A 15,066-nucleotide genomic window follows, 5' to 3' on the forward strand; every position below is an offset into this window, starting at 1 on the left:
CCTGTTTGGAGATTTCAAAATTCAAGATGCTGACTCTTCACCAATTACTTCCTATGCTAGACAAAGATGCCTGGTTGGTAACACTAGATTTAAAAGAAGCATACCTGCACATCCCAATCAGGGAATCTTGCAGAAGATACCTACGCTTCAAAGCAGGCTACGAGCACTATCACTTCTCTGCACTGCCCTTTATCTACTGTGCCCAGGGTATTCACAAAGTGCCTAGCTCCAGTTATTGCATTTTGCAGGAAAATAAATTTTCAAATATACCCATACCTTGACGATTGTCTAATTCAGGCAGAAGGCCATGACATACTTTTGAATCATCTGGCCTTTGTAATAAAGGTTCTAACTTGTCTGGGTGCACCGTAAACGAAAAGAAATCACAACTGGTACCCTGTCAACAAATTATATTCCTGGGAGCAAGCTTGAATACAACTTCCCAGATGGCTTACCTCACGCCAGAAAAGCAAATTCATTTGACAACTTACTTCAAACAAGTGGCCACAAAAACCCTGCTATCTGCAAGGCAAATACTGTAGCCTTGGGGTTCATGGCCTCTTGCATTCTTCTAATTCCATATGCAAGACTGCATATGAGGAAACTACAGTGGTATCTAAAAAGCCTATGGTGTCACCATTCTCAAAACCTAGAAACAATGATTCCTATCATACCTTGCCTATGCCTAGAGTTCCTTTGGTGGGCAGAGGCCTGCCACCAAAATAAGGGACTACCTTTCACACCACCCCCTGCCGCCCAAACCCTAACAACAGATGCATCAGACTATGCATGGGGGGCTCACCTGGCAGGGAAGTGCATTCAGGGCAAATGGAACCCAAGTCAAATGCACCTGCATATCAATCAAAAAGAAATGTTAGCTGTACAGAATGCTGTGACAGCCTTCAAGGACCACATTCTTCCAGGACAGCTAATGGTAAGACGGACAACACCACTGTTATGTGGTACATAAGCAAGCAGGGGGATACACATTCTTACCCCCTCTGCAGACTAGCCATGGCATTGTGGAACACAGCCTTGAGCTACCAAGTGCACCTACAAGCTCAATTCCTGCCAGGAAAATTAAATACACTGTCAGACGGACTTAGCAGAAACTTCATGGACCCACACAAGTGGAAACTGGAACCAAGGATTTTCAACATGTTGACAAGCAAATGGGGGAGCCCAGATATAGATGTGTTTGCCTCTCCCCAGAACTACCAATTGGACAAATTTTGCACAAGGACTCCCCACAAAGAAGCCTGGAAAGTGGATGCTTTGTCCTTCAGCTGGAAAAACCTATCAGTCTATGCCTTCCCCCCTCTGCCTCTGCTCTCCAAAGAACTACTAAAAGTCAAACAGGACAAACCAAGTATGATTTTGATTGCTCCAGACTGGCCGTGCCAACACTGGTACCCCCTCCTGCACAGTGTGTCACGGTTATCTCCATGTCACCTGCCTCAGACTCCTTCCCTGCTGTCTCAGCAGGAGAACCAGTCTACACCCTCTGCTACCAACACTGAACCTTGCAGCCGGGCTAATTACTTAATCTCTCCTTTACCATCCCTCAGCAAATCTGTGATGGATATTGTTTTTGAGGCAAGGAGGCCAAGAACTGGAAAATCTTATGCTGAAAAATGGAAAAGATTCTGTGCCTCGAACCAATCTCAAGGGATGAGGACAGTAGCGCCCAATTTACCTCATATTTTGCAATACTTAACCGAGATGCTTCACAAGGGCCTTTTTCCTCCATTAAAATCCATGCCTCAGCCATTTCAGCTCATTATAACACAGAACCTCCCCTCTTCTCTCATCCACTGCTCAAGCAGTTCCTCATAGGGGCCAAAAATTTTAGATCACCCAGAAGAGCTCCAACCCCAGCCTGGGACCTTAACTTTGTCTTGGAGAAACTCACTCTACCTCCTTTCGAGCCAGCAGCTACTGCAGACTTAATTTTTTTTTCTTGGAAAACAGCTTGCCTATTAGCAATCACTTCAGCTAGAAGGGTATCTGAATTACAGACCCTTATGACAGTAGAGCCTTTCATCATCTTTCATGCGGACAGGGTGTCACTCAGAACCAATCCATCCTTCATGCCCAAGGTGATTTCCAGTGTGGCACTTAATTCATTTGCCAACCTTCTTTCCCAGTCCACAGAATAAAGGGGAATGGATACTGCATTCCTTAGTTGTGCACAGACAACTGAGATTCTTCTTGGACAGGACTAAGCCTGAAAGGAAATCTGAACTGTTGATAACATTTGCTGCAGGGGCAGATGGGAAGGCTATTTCAAAGCAAACCATTTCTAAATGGATAAGCCATTGCATTAATTTCTGCTATAAGCACCATAGAAAACCTATCCCCCAGGGGATCAGACCTCACTCCACCAGGGCTGCTTCTACCTCTACAGCCTTTCTCAGAGGCATCCCTATCAGGGACATCCTAGAAGCTGCTACCTGGAGTTCTGTACATCAAGCGTTATAATTTGCCAATTTTCTCTAAATCCAGAGCTGGCTTTGCCACTGCAGTCTTGCAGGGCCTTATAGCTGGCCCTAATGCTATCTAAACTCCCTCCTCCCAACCATAGCTTTGAGAATCTACCCAAATATAATAACTGCAACAGTGAAACATGAAGAACATCGTACAGTTGTGTACATTTAATAAATGTAGATGTTCAAGTGCATTCATTGTTGCAGTCCTGGTTACCCTCCTTGTAGCCCCCTAACTTCTTTTGGCTATACCTCTACTTTCCTTTACTATGCCTAAAAGCCTTTTTGGTGTATTTGCTTTTTTGTTGGAGGTATAGTTTAGTGCTTTTATGTTTATTTGCTTCCCAGTAGGGGGGCACCTGACATCTGGGGCAAGAAAAACTGATGTAATGGCATCGGCTGCATGTTTTCTACCCCTGATGACCTGATGTCATGGAAGAAGGGACAGCAACCGACACAGGACCCAAGACTTTGTTAATCAGGCCAACTGAGGGCAACCTGCAAGCAGATTACCCATGACTGCGACAGTGAATACACTCTTAACATCTACATTTATGGTAAGTGTACACAACTGTACTTTCTCGATCTCTGTATTCTGAAATGGCTTCGGTAAGCCATCTGACTACAGATATTCAAAAAAAAATGTAAAGATAAAAACAGAGACTGACTACACAGGTCCAGAGCTGCCGACAACGCTTCCCTTAAGCTAGTCGCCAGTTTGCCGGTACTCAGTGAGGTGCTTTTGCAGCCCCTGATGCCCGCCTCAATGGATTCTCAGGCCTCTACCGAGACCCGTTCGGAGTCCGGTATGCCGCAAGACTCTTCGACTATGGAACCTGCGGATGTTTCTACCTTGGATGGATCCGGAGCCGCTGAGCAGGCACTGGCTTCTGAGGAAGTTCTTTGCACTACCGATGTTCGACACAAACCAATGACTTCAGTTCTTTCAAAAACTGAGTTTGTAAAGCCAAAAGTAGCGATACGCCTAGAAAACTGACGACTAAAGCGCATGCTCTTGCTCCCTTGCCACAACATTAAATGCTTAGAATGGCCGAAGACCTTATTATGCTGATTAGAGGAAGTCAGCCTTCCCCTGCTAAGAGAGAAAGATCAGTCCCCAGCAGCTTCAACAGACCAAGAGTCTGACTCTGAAGGTTCTGATTATGAAGACATGCCCTTATCTGCTTATGAGGATTCAGATGCAGAGCAATCCATTCCCTCTGCCTCTCCTCCAGAGGATTTTTCTTTTGGTGAAAGCTTACATACTTTAAGAGAGCATTTCCATTGGGAAAGCCAAGACTGTCCTCAGTCCGAAAAGAGACTCAGGGAATTTCTAGACTTGCCACACCATAGGCCTTTAGCAATACCCCCAGTCCTGGAAGTTGTTGATGATGTCTTTATGGAATCCAGTCTTACTTCTAATACTTTACCCCCTGCTCCTAAGAAACCAGACCTGTACTACAGAGTACCTGACTCTCACAAATTCCTTTTCAAAAATCCTACTGCTGACCCAGAGGTCATTTCCAAGGGGTCTAAAGGTATCAAAACAAGTACAGCTAAGAATCCCACCCCTTCGGACAGGGATTCCAGAGCTTTGGTATTATGGAACTTAAGCAAAAAATAGCTACCTTTACAGACTGTGCAGAAAATATAGAATTAAAGGCAAGCCAGCAAGCATACATTGCAGTGTGGCTTTGATGCCCTTGAAGCATCTTGCAGGGCAGCAGTCACTGGTTCTGTACTGAGAAGGCATGCTTGGCTTAAGGAGCAAACCTTGCCAGACCATGTCAAATCAAAGATCTGAAGTAGTTAACTTCATTTATCTGCAACCTGTGGGTATTCAGATCCATATCGGATTCGAGCCGGCAACATTTTATCAAGTATCTGCTCCAAGCTCCTCCACTTTCCCATAATCCCTCACATCTCCTACTTTCCCCTCAGATCTCGTTTGCCACTTCATGCGTACGCATCGTGGTCTCTATAGCCCCAAGTTGGGTGTAGTAAGTGGAACTTTTCGTTTATATTTAGTGTGTGAGTGTAGTTGATTGTGGTCAACTCTTTCCTCCACTTCATCATTTTAAAAAAAAAAAAAAAGTAGTTTAGAAAGTTTGTGTTTTTCTGAGGTAGTATAGGCCTAACCAACCCTTGTGTGTGTGTGCGTTGTTGGTTTAGTGTTTGGCTGAGTGGAGTGTGATGATGGCTGACCAGCCAAAACCATCATTTAAAAAATGCACATAGTGTGTCCACACGCTTTCACCGGCTGATGGCCACACTCTGCGTGGGCGTTCCCCACTTTAGTCTCCCATGTAGTGTGTGTGCAGGGTTCATCCCCAGGGCCTTAAAAGAGAGGAAGGCAAAACTGGTAGCTAAGGGCCTGCTACCAGTTTCTGCATTAGATACGACCTCGACATCGGCTCCAGTAGCCGACCAACCCCCCCCCCCCTTTCAGGCTGGGACTCAACCCCCCCCCCCCCTCTAAGCCTGCTGAAATGGAGACTAAAACAAAGGATAAGGACAAGAGAGAGAAAAAAATAAAAGGGCGGAAAGGCACCGCAAACAATCTCCGGAGCGGGAGCCATTTCCCAGTCTACCTTCAAAAATTGTTAGGACCACTTCTCTTTGGCTCCATTCCCCAAGGTTCTTCCCGGCGCCGATGGAGCCTTCGGACCAGAGGCCTTCTTTGAGGTCATCTCACAGACCAGCCAGATCCGAGTCGGTCGCCTCCTCGCAGTCGACTCAGAGTCTGTCGGAGCTTGACATGGACAGGATGATGCGGGGATTTATTCGGACCCAAATCCAAATTCACCGACCGGAGAGGGGACCTCTATGCCCTTCTTCCATCCTATCTCTCCTTCCCTGATCCGACCTGCGGTTTCGAGGTTTATGGATCAGATGATCCACAGAGCTGGGGGTTCAGCGCCGACGGTTCCTCCAACCTCGACACCGGCGATTGCCTTGAGTTCCTCGGATCAGACTTGTTCGGATCCGAGCAACTCTCGGGGCCAAGAACAGGGAGCGGAGATGTCTTCTGCTCCAACTTTGTCGGATCCAAGCCGTTCCTTTGGAACTCTGGCTACCTTGGCCTCATCCCAATCCTTACAACGGAGTCAGGGAGAACTTCTTCCTTGTTGGTTGCCTAGGAGGTGTGCTCTCCTTCGGCCTTCGATGTGGTGGAGAGGGTTTTCTCCCAGGGATTGAGACCCTGGCCCATTGCCTCGGACTTTGCCCAGGCTGCTTTGTATTTGGTCACATCGTGGAACCCCCTGTGACTTACGAGCCCTCTTCAGAGAGTCCCACTGAGGAGGCTTCCCGTAAGCATTCGTGTAAGAGGAGGCACATGGACTCCCCCACAAAAGATACTAACTTGGATGAAGGTGAGGGTTCCCCTAGGTCACCTCCCGAGGATGCCTCCTTTGGAGACATCATGGAAATCCTCTGCCAGAGGGGAGGTTGGTCAGCCCCAAAACCCTCTGCGAACGAGTCAGTATTCCTGGAGGCCTTTGGCACGGGCCCATCTACATCTTGGGTGTCTCCTCCTGCAGATCCATTAGTGGATCTTATTACCACACAGGCATGGAAGGAGTCTGACACCATAGAGCCAATACCCAAACGCCCAGACAGGATCCTTTCTCCTCCCACAGACAGACAGGCCTGGTACAATTGATCCCCTGTGGATGCTATGATGGTGGCAGCTGCCACCAAGAGAGAACTGTCTCAGGAAAGTTCTTCGGTCCACCCTCTGGACAAGAGTCTAGGGCAGTGGATCGTTTTGGGAAGCAAGTCTTTTCTTCAGTGACGTTTTCTATACGAGCGCTGAATTATTTGGCACATGTCATTCGACTCCAGCAAGACCTAGTCACGGAATTCGTGGTGTCTCCCCCAGAGTCTTTGTCGGCAGAGGACAAACGACTGTTCTCGGTGAAAATGTCGACTGAAATCCATTTCGAACACGTCCATTCGTCTTTTTTCCCATGCCAAGGAAGGAGCGGCTAGGGCAGCTGGGACGTAGCTCTGAGGTGGCACGCTTGGCTCAGACTCTGTCAATTCGCGGACCCCTTCAAGGCATCATTCACAAATACTCCCTTTGACAGTACCTCCCTGTTTGAGAAGACAGTTAGTGACACCCTTTTCCAGAGGAAGAAGGACGGGAAGAACTCTGTCTGTCGTCGGAGTCTGCTTCTCTAGCCCTCAAAGATCCTTTTCTATGAATCAGAGAGGGCAAAAGAAGATGTGGTTCCAAAAATCTCAGTTTTCCCGAGACACTCGGGACAACACGTCCCCTGGAGGCAGAGGGGACAAAGACACTGCCCCAGAGGCAGAGGGGGCCTGAGGAACTTTGGGTCTAGGGAGACCTTCTCGGACAGACCCACGCAGCAACCCTTAGGGGTTGCCCGACTGTCCTACTCTGGAGACAGTCGGGGGAAGATTGTCATTGCACCTAATGGCTTGGGAGTCCATTACGACGGACTTTTGGGTGCTCCAAATAATATCCAGAGGATACTCCATCCTGTTTGTTGCCCCACCCATCCAGTCAAAGCACCTCGCGGATGTTCCACCCGCTCAAATGGAGGCCGCAGCGCACGAAATTTCAAAGCTGCTTTACAATCGGCCCATCAAACCAGGCCCCCCAGATCAATCCAGATTAGGCGTTTACTCCAGGTTCTTTTTAGTGCCAAAAATGATGGGGGACCTCAGAACCTTATTGGACCTGTCAGCCCTGAACCTGTCTGTAGCCAAGCAGAAATTCCGGATGGTCACCTTGCAGTCCATTCTACCTTACCTCCGAGAATGAGACTGGATGTGCTCGATAGACCTCCAGAACGCTTACTACCACATCAAAATTTGCAGAAGCTCCAGGGGATTCCTTTGCTTCTGGCTGGGAGCCAATCATTTCCAATTCAGAGCCCTACTCTTTGGTCTCACCACAGCCTCCAGGGTGTTTACCAAGGTTATGGCAGTCGTAGCGGCTCACCTGAGACTTCAGGGAATTCAGGTGTTTCCTTATCTAGACGATTGGCTTCTCGCTGCTGCCACCAAGCGTCTACTTTGCATGGCCAGAGAATCCTTCCTTGATCTTGCAGTCAGTCTAGGGATTACCATCAACATCTCCAAGTCCCGCTTGAACCCGACACAGACCTTGGAATTCATAGGGACACGGTTGGACACACTACTATTGCAAGTTTTTCTCACTCTGGACAGGGTCCAGAACCTACGGACCCATGTGTAAGTGATCCACGGCCCCAGGACGCCAATGGCGAGTGACGTTCTCCGAGCCCTAGGCTCCATGGCCACAGCAATTTCAATTCTTCCCTGTGCGCGCCTTCACATGAGGGTGCTTCAGTAGACCCTAGCAGTTCAGTGGTCTTGGTTAGACCTCCCCATGGACTACCCTATACGAATCAGCAGAGCTTGCAAGATTTCTCTTCTTTGGTGGCTCGAATCCCCGGAGGTCTTGGCAGGTTGTCCCTTCTTAACAACCCCAGCCCAAGGCACAGTGACCACGGATGCCTCCCAGCTCGGGTGGGGGAGGCACTTTTTTGGGGAGGACGGTCCAAGACACATGGTCCCAGACCGAGACCGGATTGCATATCAATGTTCTGGAGATGAGGGCAGTGCTTTTAGCGTTGTAAGCTTTTCACGCTGTTCTTCACCAATTGCAGTTCAGTCAGACATGTCTGTTGTCTTGGTACATGAACAAACAAGGAGGGACTAGATCTTACCCTCTCTGCCGCGAGGCCATGAGAGTGTGGGAGTGGGTGATCTCCACCAGTCAGTTTCTGATTGCAACGCACATCCCGGGACACTCCCAACATTTTAGCGGGCAGACTAAGTCGGGCTACTCTAATGCTATACGGGTGCTCTCTGAAACAGCCAGTAGTGGAGAAGATCTTCCTTACGTGGGGTCACCCTTGCTGCGATCTCTTCGCATCTCCTTCCAGCTCGAAGTGCAGCGAGTTCTTCGTTGTGATCCCCTCACCAGAGGACTCCCCCAGAGACGCGCTCATCCATGCTTGGCCTCCCGGGTTACTGTATGCCTATCCCCCGCTTCCTTTCATTCCGAAGTTTTTTCAGAAAGCTTACCAACTGGGGTGCAAAGTGATCCTAATTGCCCTGTTCTGGCCTCGTCAAGTGTGGTTCCCCTTCCTCTGGTCTCATGCTCTAACTCCTCCACAGATTCTGGATCCCTGCCGAAACCTCATCTCTCATCCCTAGTGCATCAGTCCGCCCGATCTGGACAACCTCAAGCTGATGGCTTGGTTGCTCCAGTTCCCGTGATCGCTAGGACTCCCGGCCTATCATCTTCAGTAAAGAGTATTTTGGTGGCATCCCACAAAGCTTCCACTAGGAAAGTATCGCAGCAAATGGAAACGCTTCTCTATTTGGGCTTCTCAGAGAAACCTAGATCCATTTACAGCCCCGGTTCCTGCAGTGTTGGAGTTTTTGTTCTGTATTTTCCAACAAGGGGCCAGTTCATCTACAGTGAAAGTACAACTGGCAGCCATATCTAATTTTCACGTCGGCGAAAATCTGAATGCTCTGGCCTCTCTGAGATTGTGCAAGGCCTTTCTAAAAGGTACTTTTGTTTTGCATCCCCTGGTTAAGGATTCCATCCATCCTTGGGACTTTACCCTAGTTCTACAGGCATTGGTGGCACCCTCATTCAAACCAGCAGTGACAGTAGATTTGAAATACCTGTCCTGGAAGACAGCTTTTCTAGTGGCCATTACCTCAGCTAGAAGGGTTTCTGAGATCCAAACTTATCTGCCGTGACCCCTTACTTGATTTTTCATAAAGACAGGGTTTTGCTTCGTACGAACCCTTCTTTCTTACTGAAAGTTGCTTCTGAATCTAATATTAACGAGATGATTAATCTGCCTGTGTTCTTTCCAAATTTCCAGAACAAGAGTGAATATAAGCTGCATTTGCTAGATGTTCATAGACAGCTTAGTTTCTGTTTACACAGGACTAAACAATTCCGTAAGTCTGACCAATTATTCATGTCTTTTTCTAGACCCTTTTTGGGCAGTGCCATTTCCAAGGTCTCCTTAGCTAGATGGATTACACAATGTATACTGCAAGTCTATAGGGATAAAGGCCTATGTCCACCTGGTCCTATTAAAGCTCATTCTACCAGTTCTATGGCAACATTTGCTGCCTTTTGGTCTAAGGTTTCTCTGGATGATATCTGTGCAGCAGCGACCTGGGCAAGGTCCACATACATTTATTTCTCATTATAAGTTGGGTTTGATATCTAGAGGGGCAGCATCCTTTGGCTCTGCAGTGCTCAGGAATATCCTTCCATGAGGGCCTCCCAGGAGTTTTGTTAGCTGGGGACTCTGTCCCACAGGTTGCAGATAAATGAAGTTAACTACTTCAGATAAAGAAGTTATGTACTCACCATAACGTTCCATCTGAGTAGTTATACTTCATTTTCTGCAACCAGTCCTTCCCCCGAACCTGTTCTAGGTTAGTGTTATTGAGTTGCTAATAGTTTGATTAGTAGCAAACTCGATCTGAGGGAAGGTAGGAGATGTGAGTGATTATGGGTAAGGGGAGGGGCTTGGAGCAGATGCTTGATAAAATTTTGCCAGCTCGGATCTGATATGGATCCAAATACCCACAGGTTTCAGAAAATGAAGTATAACTACTCAGATGGAACGTTATAGTGAGTACATAATTTCTTTTTATTATACGCTCCTTTGAACAAGGACAGTTTGACACCAAAGCAGAAGTTCTTTAAAATGATGGAAGAAAAAGCTAAAATCTATGCAGACAGTCAAAGAATTCTTGCAAGTACAGCATCCTAGATTCAGTAGGTATTGCCTCTTGAAACATTGGTCCTTTCCAGCCCCCTCAATAAACCCCCCCCCCCCCCCAGACTATAGTCTCAGGGTATGCAGAGATCTAAGCAGTGGAGTGCCTCCACCTCTAAAGCAGGGAGTGCTAAGCCAAAGAATTCCCAATGACTTCTCAACTCCACTCTCCACGTCTGCCCAACTGCTTGTGCCCCTAGGAGGAAAACTTGCCCTTCATGCAAATAACTGGATTTCCATCACCAAAGACCGATGGGTCCTCAACATTGTATCCCAGGGGTACAAATTTTACTTCCACTCACTGCCAACCGCAAAAGGGTTCCCAGACCTTCCTCCAAACCAGTGGGCAGAGGCACAAATCCAAGTTCAATCCTTGCTCTCTATAAGGGCAATTCAACCTGTTCCTGTGGAACAAATAGGTCAAGGATTCTATTCCAGACTTTTCCTGGTACCCAAAAAAGTGGGCACTTGGCATCCAGTCCTAGATCTTTCAATTCTCAGCACCCTCCTGATGGTACCAAAATTCAAAATGCTCACCCTGCAGCAGCTTCTACCTATGCTAGCCAAAGATGCCTGGTTCGTCACCCTAGACTTAAAAGAAGCCTATCTGCACATCCCTATAAGGGAGTCATGCAGGAAATATCTACGCTTCAGGGCAAGATCTATGCATTGCCAATTCTCTGCACTTTCCTTTAGCTTATCCACTCCTCCCAGAGTATTCACAAAATGCCTGGCTCCAGCCATTGCTTACTGCAGACAGAAAAATATTCAAATTTACCCATACTTGGATGACTGGCTGATTGAGGCAGACAGTCAGGAAATGCTGTTGTAGCACCTGACATTTGTAAAAAAAAAAAAAAAAAAAAAAAAACTTCTAACCTCCCTGGGGTACACCATCAAAGAAAAGCAATCAAAACTAGTCCCCAGTCAAGAGGTTGTATTCCTCAGAGCAAGCTTGGACACAGCATCCTAGTTGGCATTCCTCACTCCAGAAAAAAAGCCTATCTGACAGACTATTTTACTCAAATGGCCACCAGAACCCAGCTATCCGCAAGGAAAATCATGCAGGCCCTAGGGTTCAAGGGTTCATGGCCTCATGCATTCTACTAATTAATTCCATATGTCAGACTGCATATGAGGAAACTTCAGTGGTACTTAAGGTCTTTGGTGCCATCATTCTCAAGACCTGGAAACCATCATTCCTATCATGCCCTGTCTTAAGGACAGAGTTTCTTTGGTGGGCAGCAGCATGCAACCACAACAAAAGACTGCCCTTTACTCAACCCCACCCCACCCAGACCCTAACCGCAGATGCATCAGACTATGCATGGGGGGCACACATGGACAGCAACTGCATTCATGGCCACTGGAGCCCAAGTTAAATTCATCTGCACATCAACCAAAAAGAGATGCTAGCTGTGCAGCACGCTTTTGACAGCTTTCAGATCCCTATTTTCACCAGAACACCTGCTAATAAAAACAGACAACACCACAGTTATGTGGTACATCAACCAGCAGGGAGGAACCCACTCTTACCCACTCTGCAGACTAGCCATGACCCTGTGGAACACAGCCTTGGACTTGCAGGTCCATCTGCAAGCTCAATTCCTGCCAGGCAAACAAAACTCACTGGCAGACGACTTAAGCAGAAATCTCCTAGACCCACACAAGTGGCAATTAGAACCCAGCACCTTCAACCTTCTGATTCAGAAATGGGTGACCTCAGAGGTGGATCTTTTTGCCTCCCCCTGCAATCGCCAGCTCAGCAAATTCTGCACCAAGACACTTCACAGCAGGGCCTGGAAAGTGGATGCCCTATCCTTCCAGTGGGTAAATATCTCAATCTATGCCTTTCCCCCTCTGCCCCTTCTCTCAAGAGTATTGCTCAAGATAAGACGGGACAGACCAAGGACAATTCTGATTTACCTGGACTGGCCACACCAGCACTGGTACCCACTCCTGCGTAGCCTGTCACCGGTGCCACCCTGGCACCTACACCAGAACCCAACCCTACTCTCTCAGCAGGGGGGACAGATCTTGCATCTGCAAGTGCAAACCCTAAATCTTGCAGCCTGGCTTATTCCTTGAATTCTCCCCCAGTATCCTGCCTAAGCAAGCAGGTGCTGGACATCATTCTTGAAGCCAGAAGACCCAGTACAAGGAAATCCTATGCTGATAAGTGGAAAAGGTACTGCTCCTGGATTCAGTCTAAAGGAGAGGACACAACTCTGCCCTCCCTGCCTTTAATCCTGGATTACTTAGCAGATCTACTCCGCAGGGGCCTATCCTTCTCCTTTATTAAGATCCATGCCTCTGCCATTTTGGCTCATTACAACACTGAGCCACCTCTCTTCTCTCACCCTCTTATCAAACAGTTCCTGAGAGGGGCAAACAACTTAAGGCCACCAAGGAGAGCACCCACTACTGCTTGGGACCTTAACTTTGTACTGGAAAAGCTCACACTTCCCCGCTTAGAGCCTGCATCGTCAGCAGAGTTAAAATTCCTCACTTGGAAAAGCCTTTCTTCTGGCCATCACTTCAGCTAGAAGACTGTCTGAGCTACAAGCACTTATGGCTGTGGAACCCTTCATTATTTTCAGTGCTGACAGGGTTTCCCTCAGGACTAACCCTTCCTTTATGCCTAAAGTGGTGTCCAGTGTAGCTCTCAACCAATCTATCCATTTGCCAACTTTCTTCCCCAATCCTCAAAATAAAGGGGAAAGGTTCCTGCACTCCTTGGATGTGCACAGAGAGCTCAGATTCTACCTTGATAGAACTAAGCCCTCCAGGAAATCTGACCAGTTACTAGTCAGCTTTGCACCAAGGGCAGAGGGCAAGGCCATTTCAAAACGAACAATTTCTAAATGGATAGTACACTGCATCCATTTCTGCTACAAACACCATCCGAAACCAACCCCTCTGGGTCAGAACACATTCCACTAGGGCAACTTCTACCTCTACAGCATTCCTCAGAGGAGTCCCTACCAGGGAGGTCCTGGAAGCTGCTACCTGGAGATCTGTACACACCTTCACCAAGCATTACCACCTGCCTATCTTTTCCAAATCCAGGGCTGGTTTTGCAACAGCAGTCCTGGAAGGCATACTAGCCAGCCCCAACTCTTCTTGAGTGCCCACCCTTCTTCAGCTTGGGAATCTACCCAAGTGTGATGACTGCAACAGTGAAACATGAAGACCATAGTACATATGTTATTCGTGTTTCACCGTTGCAGTCATTGCATTTGGGTTATCTGCTTGCAGGTAGCCCTCAGTCGGCCTGATTATCAAAGTCTTGGGTCCTGCGTTGGTTGCTGTCTCATCTTCCATGGCTGTAACTTGCTCTTCAGCAAATTAGGCAAAAATATGAAGACCATACGCATAAATATTTGGCATCTAAAACTGTTCAAGGCTTACCAGAACAGAAATATTACACCGAGGGGGCTGAGGGTTAAAAGTCAGCCTTTGGTGGGTAAACCTGATGATATTTTGAACAGAGTGGAATATGGCACAACAAAAGGCATATATGGCCTTTGTTAACATATTGATTTCCTGTTATGAAAGGATTGTGGGACAGAATATGAATGATGTCAAAAGATTGTGTGAGGAAGTGAAAGATTTTGAGGGCCAATCACCATACACCGACAACTTGAGCAAAATCTCTAGGGAGCTTTTATCATTTGAAAACCAAAGAAAAGAAGTTGCACAAATTTAACAGGGATGTTGAGGACTATAACAAGGGCAGGCCTTTTGAATCCCAGAAGAGCGTTAGGTTTACAGAGGGTAATCAATATGGGTCATATACCCGTAGAAAAATACCTCGCTTTTTTCTTAAAAAAAACAGGTCATGGTTTTAGCACTTCGGAGAAGAATCCTCGGCTACTGGCACTGACAGCATTTATGTCAATGATTCTCCAGAATCTAAGGGGCGGGTTCAGGATCACCCTTTAGGGGTAGGACACACAGGGCGGGAAGCAAGCACAAGGGTAGACACTGTAGAAAATTTGTTACAATCAATGGTGAAATACCTACTGAGTATTCCAATGTACACAATATCTCAAAACATACATTCTTTTGATGAGACACAACTTCCCAATAAAGGGTTGAACTACATTCCTGGCTTTTTCATTGCTGAAAATTATTTGGTTAATGACATTACAGCTTTTTATAGAAAATTGAATTTGAAATAATTTTTTGGTACACAGGATGCACCTCAAAGATCTACTGAATTCCATTTTCAGAAATCCAGTTTCGCCCCACCTATGAATAAACATGTGGCCATCTTATAACAAGCAGTTTTGAAGGATATACATTTTAAGTTGTGTCCTTTTCAGGTATTGAGACATAATCTGTCCAAAGGGGAGCAACATGCACTTAAGGAACCCCAGGGAAACACTGAGATTACCATCCTACCAGCTGATAAGGGTGGGGCAATAGTAGTCATGGATTCCAGTTATTACTGGGCTGAGGGAAATAGGCAACTCATTAACCCTCAGCACTATATGAACATGCCTATTGACCCCACCCCTAATTTTAAGAAAGCAATTGATGAATTTTTGGAAAAAGTGGTGGATGAAGGGTATCATCATTGAACGAGTTCGACAACATCTTACTGTAAGGGAGCCTGGTAAGCAATACCTATACCTTCTGCCTAAAATTCACAAAGATCTTAATAAACCCCCTGGAAGACCAATTGTGTCGGGAATAGGTTCTCTTACTGAGCCTCTATCTATGTTCTTGACCCAATATTTACAGTCATTATTGCAACGTGT

General features: G+C 46.9%; 1 protein-coding gene across 6 annotated transcripts in view; it reads left to right on the top strand.

The window, feature by feature from the left end:
- The window catches only part of PUM1 (pumilio RNA binding family member 1), a 3,075,948-nt gene that overhangs the window by 3,000,133 nt on the left and 60,749 nt on the right, over nt 1–15,066 (top strand). The window lies entirely within an intron of this gene.

Source organism: Protopterus annectens, chromosome 1.part1 (genome assembly GCF_019279795.1).
Source record: "Protopterus annectens isolate FY-2018-M chromosome 1.part1, PAN1.0, whole genome shotgun sequence".
Taxonomy (NCBI): domain Eukaryota; kingdom Metazoa; phylum Chordata; order Ceratodontiformes; family Protopteridae; genus Protopterus; species Protopterus annectens.